Source organism: Orcinus orca, chromosome 4 (assembly GCF_937001465.1).
Source record: "Orcinus orca chromosome 4, mOrcOrc1.1, whole genome shotgun sequence".
Lineage (NCBI taxonomy): Eukaryota > Metazoa > Chordata > Mammalia > Artiodactyla > Delphinidae > Orcinus > Orcinus orca.
The window spans coordinates 123055845-123077151 of record NC_064562.1 but is presented as its reverse complement, the minus strand read 5'-3'; the positions used below and the strand labels follow the sequence as shown (position 1 = coordinate 123077151).

General features: G+C 43.4%; 1 protein-coding gene and 1 non-coding gene across 12 annotated transcripts in view; one reads left to right on the top strand and one right to left on the bottom strand.

Moving 5' to 3' along the window:
• SGMS2 (sphingomyelin synthase 2) overlaps positions 1-16018 on the bottom strand; it is a 116723-nt gene extending 100705 nt beyond the window's left edge. For 5 of the 11 annotated variants that reach the window (XR_004483187.2, XR_004483188.2, XM_033427789.2 and 2 more), the window contains exon 1: positions 15461-15817. The gene's annotated coding sequence lies outside the window, so the exon portion shown is untranslated. Of the gene's footprint in view, positions 1-14952; positions 14973-15460; positions 15818-15886 lie in introns of those variants that run through there. The other 6 variants (XM_033427790.2, XM_049708830.1, XM_033427793.2 and 3 more) reach the window with 3 other exon arrangements.
• A 3982-nt stretch (positions 16019-20000) lies between these two features.
• Positions 20001-20073, top strand: TRNAE-CUC (transfer RNA glutamic acid (anticodon CUC)). Its single transcript has one exon. It is a non-coding gene; the product is annotated as a tRNA-Glu (tRNA).
• Positions 20074-21307: the final 1234 nt, after the last annotated feature.

Here is a 21307-nt window from a genome sequence, read left to right as displayed (position 1 = left end):
GAACAAAAATGTATAAATTTTGCTCCGGAGGAGCTTAGGCTGGAAGAAACATAGTTTCAGCAGAAAAATCATATTACAGTATGGTAGTCCAGTGACAAGAGAAAAGCCTAACTATTTGCAACAAAGAGGTGACACCTAGCCTATGGGGGTGAACTGGAGAAGGAAGAGAGTGAGGAAAGCTCCCTGCAGGAGAGGCTGGAGGTCATTTGTGCTTTAAATCACTCCTCTGAAAGGTTCAACAAGATCACCATGTAAAGGAATCCTCCACATTGTAAAACCCAATGAGCACTGTGTTCTCATCTTACTCAACTCCTCGAGAACTTACAACAGAACTGATTACTCCATCCTGCCTTAAACACTCGATTTAGTTGGCATCTGGAACACTGCTCTTTTTTGTTTGTTTGTTTGTTTGTTTTTGCGGTACGCGGGCCTCTCACTGCTGTGGCGTCTCCCGTTGCGGAGCACAGGCTCCGGACGCACAGGCTCAGCGGCCATGGCTCACGGGCCCAGCCGCTCCATGGCATGTGGGATCTTCCCGGACTGGGGCATGAACCCGTGTCCCCTGCAACGGCAGGCAGACTCCCAACCACTGCGCCACCAGGGAAGCCCCTGGAACACTGCTCTTTTCGTGCTCCTCCTACCTCGCTGGTTACTCCCTGTTCTCCTACTTGATCTATTTATTAACTCCGTTATTCCTCGGGGCCTGATCTCCGCTGCCTCTCTTCTCTGCCTAGGAAATCTCCCCAGGTGATTCTAGATTTCCCATCTCTTTACATACCACTCTATGCTGACACCCACTGGCCCTGATCTTGTCCCTGAATGCAGTTCTCAGAATCACTACTGGCCGTTTGACAACTATCTCCGTTAGGACGACTAACAGACAACTCATACTAACCAATGGCCAAAACAGAACTCTATTCCCTACAACCCCGTCACCCACCAGGAGTCCTGCTTGATTTCTCCTACTCTGTCACGTCACCCATCCAGACCTATCCATTAAGTCTTGTCGACTCTATCTCCAAACCTCTCAAAACCATGCACTGCTCTCCATCTCTAATACTGCCACGCTGCTCCAGCCTGCATCACTTCTCACGTAGAATGCTGCCAATAGCTTCATAACTGGTCTCCTTGCTTCTACGCTGGACCCCTTCTACTCCGCTCTGCCCAGCAGACAGATCTGTTACAAATGTAAATCGGACCATGTGTCTCTCCTTCTTAGGTCACTTCACAATGCCTTCTCATTGCATTTGGAATAAAATCCATAGGCCTTACAAATTTTGCAAGTACCAGCCCCTCCTCACCGGGTCCTGCCTGCCTCGCCACCGTCTTTCTCACTATTCCTTCCTGCGCAGACACTGCGGCCAGACTGGTCTCCCTTCCTTCCCTTGTGTAACCAAGCGCTCTCCCTGTTCCCTCTACTAGCTCCTTCTCACCCTTCACCCCTCAGTGCAAGTCCAACCTCTGACAAACTTTCCGGACTGTGCTAGGGCAGGTTTCCCCAGTCATCTCTACATGTGTCCTTGAAAGAACTGGTCCAAGTCTGAACTGATCTTGTTTATTAGTTTTACTTGCTTATCATCTGCTCAACCTCCCTTTTCAGCACTTTTTCCTCTCTCAACACATAAACTCATACAATCTCCATTAAGGGTAGAAACCTTGAGTATCTATTGGTCACTGAATCCCTAGAATCAAGAATCAAGTCTAGCACATAGCAAGTGCTCGAAAACTGTGTTGAATGCGTTTATCAATTTCAGAAGGGGCTGAGGCGGGCTTAGGACTGGTCTCAGCCACCTGTGTAGTACAGGTATTTGATAAAGTCAATATATTTATGAAATCCAGAGCAACCTATCTTGAGACCTTGGTGAGAACAGCAGCTTGTCCAGTGGCTGGGGGAATGTTTTGCTACAAAATCCTCCACCATGATTTCCTTCCTCTGCATTTAGGTGATTTTCCTGCACAGAATGGTACTCTTTCCTTTCTCCCTTTCTCCCGACCTCCTTTTCTCCCTTCCTTCCTTCCTTCCTTCCTCCCTCCCTCCCTCCCCCACCTTCTACCCCTCTCTCCCCTAGCCCTCTACCTCTCATACTGCACCTGTGTTTTCTTACAGTCTAATCTTATCTATTCCTGGCAGACTGATATTTGATATCAAGTAATGATTTCTCTGATCTAGGTCTTACAGTGGCCTTGCTTCCTAAATTGTCACAATAAGCAACTGAACAAGAACACAAATTAGTAAGCAGCATCATGCATATAAACAGGGCAAGGATAGGGTGAAGGTGGTGACGGATGAACAGGTAGACAGCGAGGTGACACATGAGAGGAAGTAAGTGTGGTGAGGCTCTGGGACTGAGACCAGGGTAGATGCCACACACATCCCACTTGTCACAGCTCACCAAGGCATATGAGCAGCCATATTTCCTATAAGCATAATAATAAGAACCTAATAATCTACATATTTCATTTATAGGCCCAGGCACACCTCCTGGCATTGAAATTCACAAATGTATATTACAGACAACCTTAGAGACATGTTTCACTGTATCATTCAGCCAGTTCACTCATTCCAGCAAAAGGCACCAGAACCAGTTTTCTCTGGTGACTCCATGATATAATTCAGTTTATAAAATACAATAAATTATAATTATTATTGTAATAATTTACAAAATACAATAATATTTTATATTATTGTATATAGATTATATTATTATATTATATAGATTATATTATTATTTTATTCAGTTTATAAAATAAAATACAGGGATAGTTCTGAGGATAACCTCAGATTCATGCAGGGTATTGTTCCTTAAGGATAAGGCTGGCCAGAGCTGCACTGCCTGTCAAAGCAGCCACTAGCCCCATGTGGTCACTGAGCACTTGAAGTGTGGCCGACCCAAGCTGACGTGCGTAGTTAAGTTCAGAATACACAGCAGGTTTCGAAGATTTAGAAAAAAAGTTAAAATGTCAAGAATTTTTATATTGATTATAATCGATAATGATTAAAATCGATAATACTAAATATAACATTTTGATACATTGGTTAAATAAAATATGTTTTTAAATAAAATATGTCCTTAACAAAATGACTCCAAATATCCTATCTCTGTGGTTTTAAGAGTCTCCAATTTTTTTCTACTTCTACACAAGACAGTCTCTTCCCTCTAGAAACTGCTATATGTATATATTACACCATCCAGCTAGTGTTCCACCCATATTTCTTTAAAACTACCAAAAATCTTATATTATCCCTTATTTCATTTCTTAAGCAGGAAAATTCCCAAGATTTTAGTTCTTACACTGGTGCTATTTCTACATTGCACAAAAGGATCCTTAACTGATGCAAGCTGTCTCCAAATAACAATTTAAGATTGTTACTGGAGGATTCCTTAAAAAAACAAAAACCAAAAACTAACCCCGTCCATTATGATAATTCTTGCTATTTTTTATTTCCATAATTGACACATTGATTCCAAGATATCGTCTACTCTGGGGTCTATAACCCTCTAGGTACTTACTACAGATGACCCAATGAATGATACCACCTTTTATTTGTTTAATTTATTACAATTTGAAAAGCCATTGTATAGAAGTGCTCTTGCTCTCAAAGAATTCATAATAACATTGCTAGGCAAGCACAGCAAGAAAAAGATTTTTAAAATGTAAAGGGAACCTGACCTCACATCTGTCAGAATGACTATCATCAAAAAGACCACAAATGGGCTTCCCTGGTGGCGCAGTGGCTGAGAGTCCGCCTGCCAATGCAGGGGACACGGGTTCGAGCCCTGGTCCGGGAGGATCCCACATGCCGCGGAGCGGCTGGGCCCGTGAGCCATGGCCGCTGAGCCTGCACGTCCGGAGCCTGTGCTCCGCAATGGGAGAAGCCACAGCAGTGAGAGGCCCGCGTACCGCAAAAAGAAAAAAAAAAAAAGACCACAAATGTTGGTGAGGATGTGGAGAAAAGGGAACCCTTGGACACTGTTGGTGGGAATGTAGACTGGTGCAGCCACTGTGGAAAACAGTACGGAGGTTCCTCAAAAACCTAAAAATAGAACTACCATATGATCCAGCAATCCCACTCCTGCGTATATATCTGAAAATGAAAACACTAATTCGAAAAGATACAGGCACCCCAATGTTCATAGCAGCATTATTTACAATGGCCAAAATATGGAAGCAACCTAAGTGCCCATCAATAAACAAGTGGGTAAAGAAGATGTGAGACACATATACATACAATGGAATATTACTCAGCCATAAAAAAGAATAAAATGTTGCCATTTGCAACAACATGGATGGACCTGGAGGATACATTATGCTTAGTGAAATAAGTTGGACAGAGAAAGCCTAATACTGTATGTTATCACTTATATGTGGGATCTAAAAGATAAAACAAACTAGCAAATATAACAAAAAAGAAACAGACTCACAGATATAGAGAACAAACTAGTGGTTACCAGTGGGGAGAGAGGAAGGGGGAAGGGGCAAGATAGCTGTAGGGGATTAAGAGGTACAAACTATTATATATAAAATAAATAAGCTACAAGGATATGTTGTACAGCACAGGGAACACAGCCAATATCTTATAATAACTATAAATGGAGTATAATCTATAAAAATTTTGGATCACTACTATGTCATACACCTGAAACTAATATAATATTGTAAATCAACTATACCTCAATAAAAAATAAATAAAAAATAAAAATAAAATAAAGAGAATCTGGAGTCAAAACTCAAGGGATAATGCCACAACCATCACCACCATCGCATGTGGACCATCATCTTACCCCAAACAAATGCAAGGCTGTAAGGACGGCCACATTTCTGTTAGGCAACTCTGATGAAAGGCCCGGGAGGCTCCACTTGCTCTGGAATCAATAAGACTTTTCTTTTTTTGCTAACACCTTGATACTGTCCTTTAAAATAGACAGCATACATCTGTACACAAATGTATAGAATGATAAAAAGTTAACTCCCTCTGCCCCAAAGTGGTTCAGTTTATATGCAAAATAAAACAGCCCCCCCTCAAATGTAAATACTTGCTATACTTGACGTGTGCATACGATAAATCACGAGATGAAGCAGCTCTTTCACAGGGCTGGCATAAAGGAACAAATCAAAGCACTGATTGTTCTAGAAATTCTCTGTATTAGTTTCCTGTTGCAGCTGTATAAGTGACTATAAAGTTAATGGATTAAAACGACACAAATTTCTTCTCTCACACTTCTAGAAATCAGAAGTCCAAAAGGGGACTCAGTGGGTTAACACTGAAATGTCAGCCAGGCTGTGCTCCTTTCTGGAGGCCCGGGGGAGAATCCATTTCCCAGCCTGTCCCAGCTTCTAAGAGATGGTGTGCATTCCTTGGCTCATGGCCCCCTTCCATCTTAAGCCGGCAATGGCCGTTGGAAGTTTTCCTAAAGGTGCCAACTCTCTGATTCTGACTCTTCTCTTTCACTTATAAGGACCCTTGTGATTACATTGGGTCTACCCAGATCACCCAGGATACTCTCCATATCTTAAGTCAGCTGATTAGCAACCTTAATCCCTCCTTGCCAGGTAACATAACAGGTTCATAGTTCCTGGGGATTAGGATGTGGACATCTTTGGGGCACCATTATTCTGCCTACCACCATCTCCAAGAGTAACTAGAAAACATTCAAAGAAACCTCACATATGCAAGCTAGTCTCCTCCAATAAGGATTTTTAAATATTTTAATTTACAATGGGTGAAAGCCCTAAAACTTAAAAAAATAAGTAACATTAAAGCAGCAGGAGGACTTCCCTGGTGGTGCAGTGGTTAAGAATCTGCCTGCTAAGGCAGGGGACACGGGTTTGATCCCAGGTCTGGGAAAATCCCACCTGCCACGGAGCAACTAAGCCCGTGCACCACAACTACTCAGCCTGTGCTGTAGAGCCTGTGAGCCACAACTACCGAGCCCATTTGCCACAACTACTGAAGTCCGCGCACCTTAGAGCCCGTGCTCCACAGCAAGAGAAGCCACTGCAATGAGAAGCCCGCGCACCACAACGAAGAGTAGCCCCCGCTCGCCGCAACTAGAGAAAGCCCGTGCACGGCAATGAAGACCCAATGCAGCCATAAATAAATAAATAATTTTTTTAAAAAATTGAGAACTCAAAAAATATGTTTAAAAAAAAAAAAGCAGCAGGAAGAGGTTGCAGCTGAGTGTGCTGATCAGGGGACTGGGAGAATGAATGCACGGCTCCTTTCCCGGACACACCACCAGGCCTGACTGAGCACTCACAGGCTTTTTGAGAGAAATGTTTGACAATACTGTATCATCAATACATTTCAACAGCAACACTGAAATATATGACCTAGCTGTAGTCCTCCACACGGTAAATCATAAGGAGGTGATAGCATGTGTGGACGGGTGTGATGTTGCCTTTGCTAAAACTGCATGTGCAAGGATAAAATGAGGCCCAAGGTGTGAGATACATGCTAGATTCTACAAACCACAGTGCCTCATACTAGCTGTGTGACCTTAGGCAAGTGACTTAACTTCTCTGTGTCTCAAAAGAGGAGTCTTAAAATGGGGATAATGATATCTGTCTCAGAGTGTTTAAGGAGGAAGAGATGAGTATAAGAGTTCTACGTGCTCAGAACAAACCCTGGCATAGAGTGAATGCTTCAAGTATTTGGAAAATAAAATTGTAAATGTTCCTGCTTTGCTGCTTATAACTTGCCAACCAAACTATACACCAAGGGAGTGTACCTCTCAGCACTAGCTAACCCTTCACAGAGGATATGATATCATATATATATACACACATAAATATTGATTTAACAGAAACAATGCCCTTTGTTGGTACTAAAGTTTGGTAGCAACTACTGGGGCAGTAATAACTGGATGGTTAAATAACTTGCAGATCAAATGCAAATCTCACAAAACAGTAGCGGCTGTGTTAGATAGACCGTCTCAGGGCCTCCTAAAGAAAGATGTAGAGCATACTGTCCGGGGAGGACAGTAGGGTCTGTGATTCTTAATGGCCCCGCATTTTCTGGGACAGTGGTGCTCATGGTACAATACTCCGCAGAAGGCTGAGCTTTGTGAGGGACAGTGGCAGTTATGCTCACCAGCGCTACCAGCATCTGCTGAGAGGGCTGGCATATTGTGATGGCAGCTTTGAAAGCTTTTCAGCATTCACAGCTGATGTTATATACTTCTTATGAAAGTTCTTGAATTCAATGGCAGTGGACGACCAATTTTAATAATTTTATTTTAACCCTGAAGGAAGGGAGGAGGAGAGAGGGATAGGACCCAGATCCTACCAATGCAGGCAAGATATAACAAATGGCTATTAGGTTACAAGAAAAATACACTACCTTCATGAGAAATAACAAGAAACAATTTGATTTGGGGGACAACAGGAATGAACCCTTTGTTTGAAAAGTTAGAAGTATAGTCTATATGCAAAAAGTAATAGCTGAGGGCTTCCCTGATGGCTCAGTGGTTAAGAACCCGCCTCCCAATGCAGGGGACACGGGTTCGAGCCCTGGTCCGGGAAGATCCCACATGCCACGGAGCAACTAAGCCCGTGCGCCACAACTTCTGAGCCCGTGCTCTAGAGCCCACAAGCCACAACTACTGAGCCCATGTGCCACAACTACTGAAACCCGCGCACCTAGAGCCCGTGCTCCACAGCAAGAGAAGCCACCACAATGAGAAGCCCACGCACCGCAATGAAGAGTAGCCCCTGCTCGCCACAACTAGAGAAAGCCCACACTCAGCATAAGACCCAATGCAACCAAAAATAAATAATTAATAAATAAATATTTTTAAAAAAGTAATAGCTGAGCCACCAAATATTAACTATGAACCAAGCATTATCCTCAGTGTTTTACACATTTAAAGTAATATAATTCATTATCACCTTAGGAAGTAAAAACGATCTTATTGCCATTTCACAGCCAGGAAATGGAGGTTCATCAGAGGAAGTTGCTCAGGTCACCTAGTGGTGAGGGATGTTGCTGGGACTTAAGTCCAAGTGTGGCCCGAGTAAGCCTATGGGCCTTCGTCTCTCTGGCATTACTTCATGGCCTGAAGCAGCACAGACCAGAGAAGCATTCCAGGAGATGGGTGGTAGACATACAATCCCATATCAAAGTATGTCCCCCCCCTCAAACCTGCTGCATCTCCAAAGCTAGCGGAGAGATTACAGAAAGCCTAGGGGATACTGGGCAGTGCGTGGGCAAGAGAATCGGCTGCCCCTGGCTTCAAAACCCTGCTCTTCTTCTCACCAGCTCTGCAGCCTTGAGTATGTTAACCTTTCTAAATTGTTTCCCTACTTCCACAGTGGAGATAACACAATTTCTATTTTGCAGGGCTGTCTGAAGATAGAGAATTTGATTTAATCTCCTCTAGAACCTATCTCAGAGTATCTACCATTATCTAACCATCGCTATTTTACTGTGCTATCTGTGTTTGGTGAAGCTTGGAGAACCGACTCAAGCGACTCAAGCGTTTGGCGGCTCTCTGTTTTAAAGGCTTAGCTTCATTTTCAACTCCTGCTGCCAGTCTTTTCCTGAGAGGTCTTCACTTCTCACTGGAAGTGGGCTGCTATCTAGAGGGGCCCCTCCTTGGCATACCAATTAGCTAAGTGATCCCTAATCCAAAACCACTTTAACCCTTTTCCCTACTCCCTAAATGAAAACTCGTTCCTTCCCATTTTCTCTAGTTAGATCAGACTACCTACTTGAAGTACTCCCAGGTAAGGAAAAGTATCCTGAACCCATCTGGGTGGGGTGCATGTTAAGAGGGGCTTCCCGGGATGATTCTCATCAACAGAGCAGGGAAGAGAGGCCCGGAACGTGCATGTTCACCCCTGGCAGGCCAGACCCTACAGGATCACAGGTGACCCCAGTTTCAACAGCAGGAGCCAATTCCCAGCAAGCCTTGGGATTAGGCACTACCTTCCAAGGGACACAGAGTCTGCCTTTGGCACATCTGCATCTTTCTACAGTTGTTTCCCCACCTCCAGGGCTACTCCTCCCTTCAGTCCCTCCCATTTGTGGAAAAGCTTTTCAGAAGTTTAACTCTTATGGCGTATTTTGCATTTCTAATCATCTTAATTGAAAAGAGGTCATTAAATTCCCAAGGTAGGGGACTTCCCGGGGCCAGCAGTCAGGAGCTTCCACTGCAGGGGGCGGGTTCGATCCCTGGTCAGGGAACTAAGGTCCCGCATGCTGCGTGGTGTGGCCAAAAATAAAATAAATTCCAGAGGTGGATACTCATCCCCTAGTTTTCCATAAATATGATGCCTCCAGGTCCACAGTTTCAACTGGATAGCAATTTGCCCTTATACAGGTACTCATCGAGCACTTTCTCGGTGTAAGCAAGTCCTGCCCAGTAAACTCAGAGTTAAGGATGCCCTAAGGTGAGAATTTCAGCTCAATGTCTCAATTTTGCCTGAGGCCAGCCCTAACACTTGGGTATTTCTCTTTCCACAGTCAAATGTATCACCCTAAATGAACCTCAGCACAGCTACTACCAGGCGGAGAAATGACACTTACCTGAAGGTCCCTTCCAGAGACTTTCACTTCATCTGACTTTTAGTAGCTGTCTTTTCTGACAACTGTGGCTTCAAAATTATCATTCATCTCCTTTTATTCCCTCCTCTTTAACAATTTTAGTATGTGGTTTTATTCTTTTTAAATAGTACAAGGGGTTTACTGGGAGAAAAGATGTAAATATAAGACAAACACTCAATCCAGTTAATGCTGCTTTTTAAAAAAAGATCTAAGAACATGCACAAGTTTGTTTGAAAGTTTTAAGTGACACTATCAATCTAAAGACACAGAATTGTAAGGCTGAATTTTAAACTGTAAGCAAATCATCAAATTAGGGTTTGACAGTAGGGAAAACCAATCAGCAAATAACTGATTAACCTATTTATACTACAATTTTATTAACTGTTTTTTAAATTCTGCTTTGAATTAAAAGTCATTGTTAGCAATTAACAAATTGAACTTATCTGGGTTTCTGTATGAAGAGGCTGAATTGAACACTACTCATATTCCAACATCCTTTATCAAAACCATGAGGATAAAATAACTAGCATTGGATATGGAAATATAAACCCAAAGCAAAATTAAAAGTTTGACTTGGGACTTCCCTGGTGGTCCGGTGGTTAAGAATCCGCCTTCCAATGCAGGGGACGTGGGTTCAATCCCTTGTGGGGGAACTAAGATCCCAGATGCCTTGGGGCAACTAAACCCATGTGCCGCAACTACTGAGCTCGCGCACCGCAACTACTGAGCTTGTGCACCACAACTAGACAGTAGCCTGTGTGCTGAGACTAAGATCCGATGCAGCCAAAAAATAATAATAATAAAAATAAAAGTTTGACTCAGGGTAGCAAAGAGGGTATGATATTATAATAAAACTTGAGAAATGTTTAAATGAAGAAATGCTTTATACCTATAATGAAAACTAGCTAATGGATATTTCTTGCACTTTCATTCGTTAAATCAACCGGAAAATGTCTTAGCAGTGATACACTTCTCAAGAGATCAAACAACAAATTTCTAAAATATTTTTATTTTATTATTTTATTTTTTTGCGGTATGCAGGCCTCTTACTGTTGTGGCCTCTCCCGTTGCAGAGCACAGGCTCCGGACGTGCAGGCTCAGCGGCCATGGCTCACGGGCCCAGCCACTCTGCGTCATGTGGGATCCTCCCGGACCGGGGCACGAACTCGTGTCCCCTGCATTGGCAGGCGGACTCTCAACCACTGCGCCACCAGGGAAGCCCTCTAAGATTTTTTTAAAAGGTTTAAAAGTGATGAGCTTATTCTAAACCTGATGATACATCTGCTGTATATGTAATATCTGCAAAATGCAACCTGTCTATCCTACTGGGTACCAAGGAGGCAAATTGTAGAAGTAGAATTTCTTTTCTGAGATACAGGCACCCCTATGTTCATAGCAGCACTATTTACAATAGCCAAGACATGGAAACAACCTAAATGTCCTTCAGCAGAGGAATGGATAAAGAAGATGTGGTACATATTTTCAATAGACTTACTCAGCCATAAAGAAAGAATGAAATAATGCCATTTGCAGCAACATGGATGAACCTAGCGATTATCATACTAAGCGAAGTAAGTCAGAAAGAGAGACAAACACTTATACGTGGAATCTAAAATACAACACAAGTGAACATACCTATGAAACAGAAACAGACTCACAGACATAGAGAACAGACTTGTGGTTGCCAAGGGGGAGGGAAGGTTTGGGAGTTTGGGATTAGCAGATGCGAACTATTATATACAGGATGGATAGACAACAAAGTCCTACTGTATAGCACAGGAAACTATATTCAATATCCTGTGATAAACCATAATGGAAAACAATATGAAAAAGAATATATACGTATAACTGAGTCACTTTGCTGTACAGCAGAAATTAACACAACACTGTAAATCAACTATACGTCAATAAAATTTTTTTTTAAAATTTCTTTTCTGCCTGGCAAAATCAGCACTGCTCCATTCTGCTATATTTCCCCATAAAAGAAGTTCAGCTTTATGTCTAATAACAATAATACAAACACAAATAGTTGTTAAGAAAGGCTCTGTGTTCCGTTTTCATCATAAATCCCTTGCGTAATGAGCTACTGACTTATTGTGCCCCTCCATAGAGAATGTTGATCCTATTGCTGAAATCTTAAGAGAAACACTAAAGGAACAGAAATTATAACAAATTTGAAAGAGAAAGGAGAAAGTTTCTAATTCTGAATATGGTGAAAAAAAGGCAGATAAATTAAAGATCATAATTCACTTTTTAAAATGACTAAAATAATCATGGATTGCACACATATATAGTTAGAAGGATACTTATTGCAGAGTTGCTTAAAATAGTGAAAACTGGAAACAAACTAACTGTCCAACGATAAGGGATTGGTTAAGTTGAGATGCAGCCATTCAGTAGAAAACTATAAAAGACACTGTTTAAGCATATTTTAGTGATATAGAGGCATCCATATTTGGGTGACAAAAAAAGTTAGAAAACAGTATGTAGAGAACAAACCCGGTTTTGTAGAGAATAATTTTCTAGCTGTGTAACTTCAGGAAAGTTCCTTAATTTCCTTCAAGCAGTTTTTTTCCTCCATAATTGTACCTACCTCATAGGTTAGAGTGAGGATAACATGAGATTCTCTGTATAAAGTAACTGGCATACAGCACTTACCACAGTAAATGCTACACATGTTAGCTCTCGATGTTGTATGTTCATAGCGGTGAGAAAGCATTTGAGGATATAACACTAAGTGATTTTCTGGGTGGCGGCTGATTTGTTTACCTTGTACTTTTAAACCTATACAAGTAAGAAACTGAAATATTACACTATTCACATACAGCGATTATTCTCTTAAAAATCTACGACAGTGCTTTCTTTGCTCACAGTAAAGAAATCTTGGCTGAACTGATTTTACCCTTCAGATGTCATTTAAACAAGTTTGCTCTGATATGGTTAAAATTATCTGACTTGGGACTTCGCAGGCAGTCCAGTGGTTAAGGCTTCACCTTCCAATGCAGGGGGTGCAGGTTTGATCCCTGGTAGGGGAGCTAAGATCCCACATGCCTCTCGGCCAAAAAACCAAAACATAAAACAGAAGCAATATTGTAACAAATTCAATAAAGACTTTTACAAAATGGTCACATCAAAAAAAAAAAGGACTTCCCTGGTGGCACAGTAGTTAAGAATCCGCCTACCAATGCAGGGGACACAGGTTCAAGCCCTTGTCTGGGAAGATCCCACATGCCGCGGAGCAACTAAGCCTGTGAGCCACAACTACCAAAGCCCACGTGCTTAGAGCCCGTGCTCCACAACAAGAGAAGCTACCGCAGTGGGAAGCCCACGTACCACAACGAGGAGTAGCCCCCGCTCGCCACAACTAGAGAAAGCCCTCACGCAGCAATGAAGACCCAACACAGCCAAAAATTAAAATAAAATAAAATAAATTTATTTTAAAAATACTTGACTTGGGCTTCCCTGGTGGCGCAGTGGTTGAGAGTCCGCCTGCCGATGCAGGGGACACGGGTTTGTGCCCCAGTCCGGGAAGATCCCACATGCCGCGGAGCGGCTAGGCCCGTGAGCCATGGCCGCTGAGCCTGCGCATCTGGAGCCTGTGCTCCGCAACAGGAGAGGCCACAACAGTGAGAGGCCTGCGTACCGCAAAAAAAAAACTTGACTTAAGGGCTAAATTTGTCTATATAATACTGTTACTGGGTAAAGCAAGGCATACGTGCATGGTTCAGGCATACGTGCATGGTTCAGCCTCAAAACTTATGAGACCCAGTTCACTAGAAAGCCAGTAGATCTCAAATTATCAGTGGGAGGCAGCCTATCATAGCCTAATCATTTCTGGTTTCCTCCCAAGTCCCTTCCTCTCTCCTTCTTTTTGACTCTTTTCCTCTCCATAATCAAAGGCTAGGGGCTCTTTCTACCAGTCTTTAGGCCAGTTACAGTGCCTCCTTCATGTTAGCATTGCTAGTACCTAGCACAGTGGCTGGAATATAGTAGCCGCTCACTAAACATTCACCAACTGAATAAATATCTGATAGTAGTAGTTCACAATGGAGGCTTCAAATCCCTCATAAGGGAATTAGATAAAGGTGGATAGGCTACTCTTATCTGAAACTGTCTAGAATTCTTGGTAATTCTTCCTTAAGAAAAGAAAACAAACAACATCTCACTTCAACGTATCACTTTTTTAAAAGTTCTCATTTGTATTCCATTGTCTATTTTAATAGAGGTAAGATTATTTCTATGTTTTTCCCTATATTTTGTTTAAAGTCCCACAAGAATTCCAGAGAGTTTAATTGCTCAGAGAAACACAGCCAGTAAGTTACCACCCGGATAGCCTTAGGTCTTCTGGATTCTGATGCCCAAGATCTCTGCATCACACTGTGGAAAAAAACATTCCCTGTAACCTTTGACCCTAAAAGTTGTTGCAGATATAAGGTAAGAACAAATGTTTTCAGTAACACCTGAGCAAATGCTCCCTATCCCTCCAACTGTCTCCTAGGGGTTTTTATAAGATTCCGTGAAAACCCAAAGGTGTCCAAGTGTTTCCCTCCACGTTCAAAAGTCAACCAGCTTTACTGAAAAATGAAACTAGAGAAACCAAATTAAACATTAACTCGTTAAAAAAACACTTCAACCAGAAGACTACTGTGAAGTAAGGCCAGCAGCAAACCAAGGAAAGGGCTACAATTTTGTCCTGCGTATTTTTTTAAAAGGCAAAAAAACAAGTTAAGGGTAAAGTTAGAGAGTTATCCACACATCCTTTCTTCCTCCAAATTCCATTTGTCACTTTCAGCCACTGCTCTGACTCTGTTTAGTGAAAGGCAGTTCCCCTGGTATGGGGTGGGAACCCGAACTCTTTCAGGTATCCACACAGAAGCGTTGAACTTACTTCACACTCTGAGGAACTTGCCAAAGGATTTCACACCCTAAACCTCAACCCACCAGGTTTGTAAGTAGGAAATTCTGTGGAAATTAATTGGTGATCATCTAAGCCAGCTGGAACACACTATTTATATATAAACAGTTAAAATTTGTTGAGGTCTGCTTTGTGCCAGGCATTATGATAGGTCTTCTGAGGTTTAACTCTCATTATTATCCTCTGAAGTTGTTACAGTCCCATTTTACTAGTTCAGAGTGTTTAATGCGACTGAGAACCCACCATTAACAGATGTGACTAGGATTGAAACCAAGGATTTGGAAAGTTAAGTTCAAAATCCACACCCACCTAGAGGCACTAAACAATTGAATCTCTTCAAAAATTTAACATACGTGTCAAAACGATCCTAAGGTCGTATTAGAGCAAGCAAGATGAAATAGAAAAATGGCAGAGACTGATATATAAAAATTACAGGACATAACGTTTGAGTTGTTTAAAGACGTAGCCGCGGGCTATTAACCATTCATACCTCAGAGAAGTAGACGGGTCCAGTCGCACCTATCTGCGCTGAAACACCAAGCCTCCCTTTCCTTAAGGGTAGTAGCTTTGGAATGCCAAACGTGGAAACGTTTCAGTGTGGGCAGCCCAGAGCTGGGTTCTTACCGTTCACACATCATCAGTAAGTGCCTCTCAAAAAAGCTTAAAGACAGTCCCTCCTCCACCTCCTTTGAACTAAAGTCCTGACCTCCAGAGTGGCTCAGGACAATCTATGGTTCAGTCTGTGTCCTTTCAACGTCAGGACCGAGTGACCCGCAATGGTTGCAAATGAATGAGATGAATGCTCAGAGCGTGGAGACGAAGCCACACGTCCATCCTCTCTATCAGGCAAAATCAGGGAAGGATGCCTTGGGGCGGGGCGCGTGGGAGCCGAATTAGAGCCACGTCCGCGTTCGCAGTCCACCATGCCCTCCCCGCGCTGCGCCCGCCGCACGGCTTTCCAGCCCATCCTCCTCCCCGGCCCCTCCGGCGCTCCTTACCCGCTCTCACCTGGGGCTCCAGATCTTCCCGGCCGGACGCACCAGCTCCCGGGCCCGGGATCTGCTAGCGGACGGAGCCCGCTGCCGCAGCCGCAGCCGCCCCCGGCCGAAGCCGCTGTAAAGTTTCCTCGGGGTCTCGCCCGGTCCTGCCTCGGCCCTGCCGGGGAAGCACCTCCCGGGTCTCTCCCGCGGCTGCCGCTTCCGAGGCCGCTCTCGGCGGCGCTGCAGCACCGGCCGGGCTCTGGCTGCCGAGGACGGCTCCTTGCGCGCGGAGGGCGGGGTCTCCCCGCTCAGCCCGCGCCGCGGCGCTCGGTGTTTACCGCGGCCCCGCGGCCCGCTCTCCCCGCCCGCCGCCCTGCGCGCTCCTGACATCATTCATTCTCTCACACCCTTGCCCGCCCACTCCGTTTCCAAACAGTGACTCACCCGGCGGCGCCCGCTCCCGCTGCTGTGGCTCTCCAGGCGCAGAGCGGAGCTCGAAAAACCGGTGCGACTTCTTGAGAAGTGAACCCTCAGCCGCGGCTCTCTGCTCCCAGCCGTTAAAGGTGCAGGGAAGGAGGGGCTTGGCAGGCGGGGCAGATTGGCTCAGCGGGGAAAGGCTGGAGCGGACCTCCCTGAGCGGTGACAGAGAACAATCTGGGAAAGTTCTTTGGGTGCCACTCCCTGCAACTTTCAAGGGTGGGGCCGGGAAGAGATCCCCCCACCCCCGCACGTTGCCTTTCTCGGGAACGGTTTCCTGACGTCGGTGTGAGTGGGCTTGGGGCACCAGCGGTTATTCACTGGGTATTGCTTTGGCCTGGGTCAAAGAGTGGGTTTCCAGACCTCAAGGATTGCCGGGCAGGATTAGTCATGGGTCCGCACGATGGTAACTCTAGGTGAGAGCTGGAAGGGTTCACCAAGTTAATGAGGCTACTAATACTTTCCCTTAGGTGACTAACCACCATGTCATATGTCCTGTTAATTGATTTGCTTCTCATTAAGGATAGAAAACAGAAACCAAAATGAACAGTGAGAGAGTAGCTCTTTGCTCAGCGGAACACTGCGCTTTTCCGCAGCTTTTCGAGAGCACAAGACGGCGGTGTGAGATTTCTTTGATGAGCTCAGCAGTTATGTTTTTAGAAGGGGTGTTGCCTTCTTTAAAATGGTCAAGGCTCTACACTTTTTGGAGTTGCTATTCATACACCTGCTGGGCAGTTTTCAAAGTAAACGATGGCTGCCTCGGATTCTAACTAGGATGAATCAGAGGGAATTCGGTCAAATCCTTATTGAATTTAACTGACAGATATGTTTTATGTTAATTTCTACTTTCGGACAGGGTAATTATGCTTAGGATTTGCACTGGCTTATGGGTGATTACATATAGTCAACAAAAATAATCAAGAGACATGTCTGGGTGCTCAGTGCAGAAATCATGGAGGTAAACAATCATCTGTTTATGATAATACAACAGGATGGTAACAGAAAAACAAACAAAAAAAAACACACAAAAAAACTTGCAGGACAGTCCCAAAACGGACAACTGTATGATGTCACTACAGGAGTTTCCCTGAAATGAAAATGCTCCTGAGTTAACCAGAGGTTCAACATCATTGTTGTGGAAAATGTACATCAAGGTACAGAAAGGTAACAACCCAGAACACCAACAATTGAAATGTATTTCACTTGGGTTTATGTTTCCTTTTCCATAGGAGTTCGTTTTTTACAAAACCCAGGCATTTTGCCCAGAAGGCACTAGCAAATGGATTGGCTTGCTAGGATGTAAAGTAAATAGAAATTCAAACCAACAGTTTTTATAGACCATCACAGATGTAATCAGAGGCTTGGGTGTCCTGTCCGCTGGTAACACAGAAGGACTAGATTCAAACGTGTAGCCACAGGAAAGTTTGAGTGAATATCCCACCTACTCCCTACTTTGTGACCCAAATGTTCAGGCATTATGGAGATATGTTTAAGTAAGATTTTCTACAGATCTCAGAAAATGATATTGTGGGCTTCGGGGTCTGTGTCCATGGGTGAAGTCAAAAAGCTCAAAAGAAGGCCTCCCATCCTGTGTGTCTTGTTGCAGATGTAAATCCTGCAGCTCTATCATACAAAGGTCTCTGTCTGTATGAGAGGCTGTTTAATGGGTAGTTTTAAATTTGCAGTTACTATTATGTCTCAGTTTAAATATTGTGAAATAAATAATTACGTGATTTTATTATACCACTTAAATATACCCCAGTAAATGTAATATTGAATAATATAATTGTGATTGAGTTCCATGAAGCTTTTCCATTCTATTCATTGTCAACATATGAGAAAGCAAATTATTCATCTTAATTTCCATGTTTTGAAAAACATTGATTGATTGTCTGTCTCACAGAAAGGTGATTTTTTCTTCAACTGAACTTTTTGTTCATACAACATATCAAAGTTTACTAAGTCCCTGATTAATCACCTTCCGAAAATAATAATGCTGAATGTTCTAAAGGAGAGATAGGGCTGACAGTTGTGTTCCTGTCAATTTTTTTTCTAAACCAGTACATGCTGTAAAGCGAGTTTTACAGATATTTCTTTGGTATGATACAACATACTGGTTAAGTTAGGAAAACATACATATCTGTAGTACTTACCTGCTCTTATAATAACTCCTACTCTAGATGTACCTAAGTCATTGACTCAAGCAACAAATGTTTATTGAGTTCCCACTTTGTGCCCACATTGTTTGTCTAAGAATCACCATGTGCATCTTCTAAACATATGTCTCAGCAATGGGAATGTTTGCTTTTTTAGAAAAATTACCTAAGGATGTTTAGAGCAGTACTATTTATAATTTCCCCAGGGTCCAGTGCCTGGCATGTAATTATTCAGTGAGTGAAATAAATGAATGAACAAGCCTCAAAGAACAAACTAATAGTGAAGTAATCCCATGTTATGAGATACTATATAGGCAATGGAAAAAAAAAAGAATAAAATAGTTCCATAGGCTCTTAGAAAACTCTGTGTTAAGTGAAAAATATGAGTTGATGAGAAATATATTCACACACAATTTTTATGAATCAAACATAACTTCCGGGACTTCCCTGGTGGCACAGTGGTTAAGAATCCTTCTGCCAATGCAGGGGACACAGGTTCGATCCCTGAACCAAGAAGATCCCACATGCCGCGGAGCAACTAAGACCGTATGCCACAACTACTGAGCCCACGTGCCACAACTACTGAAGCCTGCGCTCTGCAACAAGAGAAGCCACCGCAATGAGAAGCCCGTGCACCGCAACAAAGAGTAGCCCCCACTTGCCACAACTAGAGAAAACCCACACACAGCAACGAAGACCCAACGCAGCCAAAAATAAATAAATAAATAAAATTTAAAAAGCAAAAAAAAACCCCATAACTTCCCAGGGCTTCCCTTGTGGCACAGTGGTTAAGAATCCACCTGCCAATGCAGGGGACGCGGGTTCAAGCCCTGGTCCAGGAAGATCCCACGTGCTGTGGAGCAACTAAGCCCATGCGCCACAACTACTGAGCCTGTGCTCTAGAGCCCGTGAGCCACAACTACTGAAGCCTGCGCGCCTAAAGCCCATGCTCCGCAACAAGAAAAGCCACCGCAATGAGAAGCCCGCACACTGCAACGAAGAGCAGCCCCCTCTGGCCGCAACTAGAAGAAAGCCCGCACGTAGCAACTAAGACCCAAGGTAGCCAAAAAGAAAACACTTTTTTAAAAAGGAGGAAGACAAGTTTTAAAAAGAACAACAACTTCCCCCAAAAAAATCCAGAATCAAACTATATATTACCTCTTGCAACGAGATACAGTCAGCCCTCTGTATCTGCAGGTTCTGTAGCCTCCGATTCAACCAAGATCGAAAATATTCAGAAAAAAATTCCAAAAAGCAAAACTTTAATTTGCAGTGCCAGCAATTATTTAGATAGCATTTACATTGTATTAGATATTATAAGTAATCTAAAGATGATTTAAAGTATATAGGAGGGTGTGCATAGGTTATATGCAAAATCTTTGCCATTTAATATAAGGGATTTGAGCATCCTTGGATTTTGGTATCCACCAGGGTCCTGGAACCAATACCCTGCAGATACTGAGGGCAACTGTATAGAAGGTAAGAATGGGAGGGGGAAACTAGTATTTCTGGACTATTTTTCAATAAGACATATTACTTTTGAAATCAAAAACGACAACACAAGCAATATTACAACTGAGAAGGCAGTAATACGAGTCCATGACATAAGGAAGCTTACTGTCTAGCTGGAGAGATAATAACACCCAGAACAATAGAGATTAAGGCTGATCACCCTCTGAATTTGGGGTTTCAGATATTTATTCTGTGCCAGGTCCATCCAAAGAGCAAACACCTACCATTTATTGAGTACTTATTGTATGCCGGGGACTGTGCAAATTGCTTTACCTATATTATCTCATTTAACAATTTCAGCAACAATCTGAGATAGGTACTCATAATGCCCTTCTCTACATATAAGGTAACCGAAGAAAAGAGAGATTGTCATTTTCTGGAGATCACATTCAAGTAAGTAGCATCATGGGAATTCCCTGGCAGTCCAGTGGTTAGGACTCTGCACTCTCACTGCTGAGGGCCCAGGTTCAATCCCTGGTCAGGGAAATAAAACCATGCGACAAAAAAAAAAAAAAAAAGTAAGTGGCATCATTGGGGCATAAAACCAGGACCTTCTGGCCCTAAAGTTCATGCTTTTGGCCACTATTCCTTAAATTGCATCCACACTGAGTGTTGTGCGCGGCGCTTCTGCACACGATCTCGGAACTGAGGGGTCAGGCCCGGCTGTTTCATGCTAGGAGCTGTGGTGTGAAGGGCCGTTGATGCAAGGTCTCTGCATGCGGCACCCTGGGAGCAAGTGAAACTAGACCAAGCGCGCAAGAAGAGGTTAAGACCTTATCACCTGGATTCCATCTTATTTTTCCTGGGGACCTCAGTGGACTTTTTGCCTGTGACTAATAAGAGGTCCAGTCACAGGCCAAATGGACTTCACTCCAATGCCATGCCAATCGTGGGCAGCAAGAAATGGAGCCATGGCTGCAGGAATTCACCAAGCCTTCTCCAGGCTGGCCAAGCAGGGCAGTTCTTGCCACCCTGGAGCGTGAAATTGCGGAGCCAACAATAAACTGACAAGGTCCAGCGCAGTCGGAGTTGAGCCGATGCAATTATGAAATAACCCCGTTTTGAAAGTGTGTTGTCCAGATGCCGCTACAGCTGAGTCTTTTCACAAACAGCAAACTCTTGACCATTTCTTGCATGTTCATACTCCCTCATGAGAAGTGGACATCCATAATCTGTGAAAGGATTCCAAAGTGACATTGACACCATTGCACTGAAAATCTAGGCTATTGAAACCTAGATAGTCCTGGTTGGGGAGGGGGCAGAGTTATTATTATTTAGAAAAAAAACAACAGCTGTTTAATGATACCTTAGGAATTAGAAAAATTTCATGATTTGCCAAGATGAGCCAAATGTTGTGACACATTAAACACTGACATTGAAACATGCTCTAAAAAAAAAAAAATTGCATGCACACTGAGTAACAGGGGTAATAGGGGCTTCCCTGGTGGCGCAGTGGTTGAGAGTCCGCCTGCCGATGCAGGGGACACGGGTTCGTGCCCCGGTCCGGGAGGATCCCACATGCTGCGGAGCGGCTGGGCCCGTGAGCCATGGCCGCTGAGCCTGCGCATCCGGAGCCTGTGTTCCGCAACAGGAGAGGCCACAACAGTGAGAGGCCCGCGTACCACCAAAAAATAAAATAAAATAAAATAAAGTAAGGTAATAGTACCATATTATGCTGCTATTGGAAAATGAAGAAAAAATGTATAAACACTGTTAACAT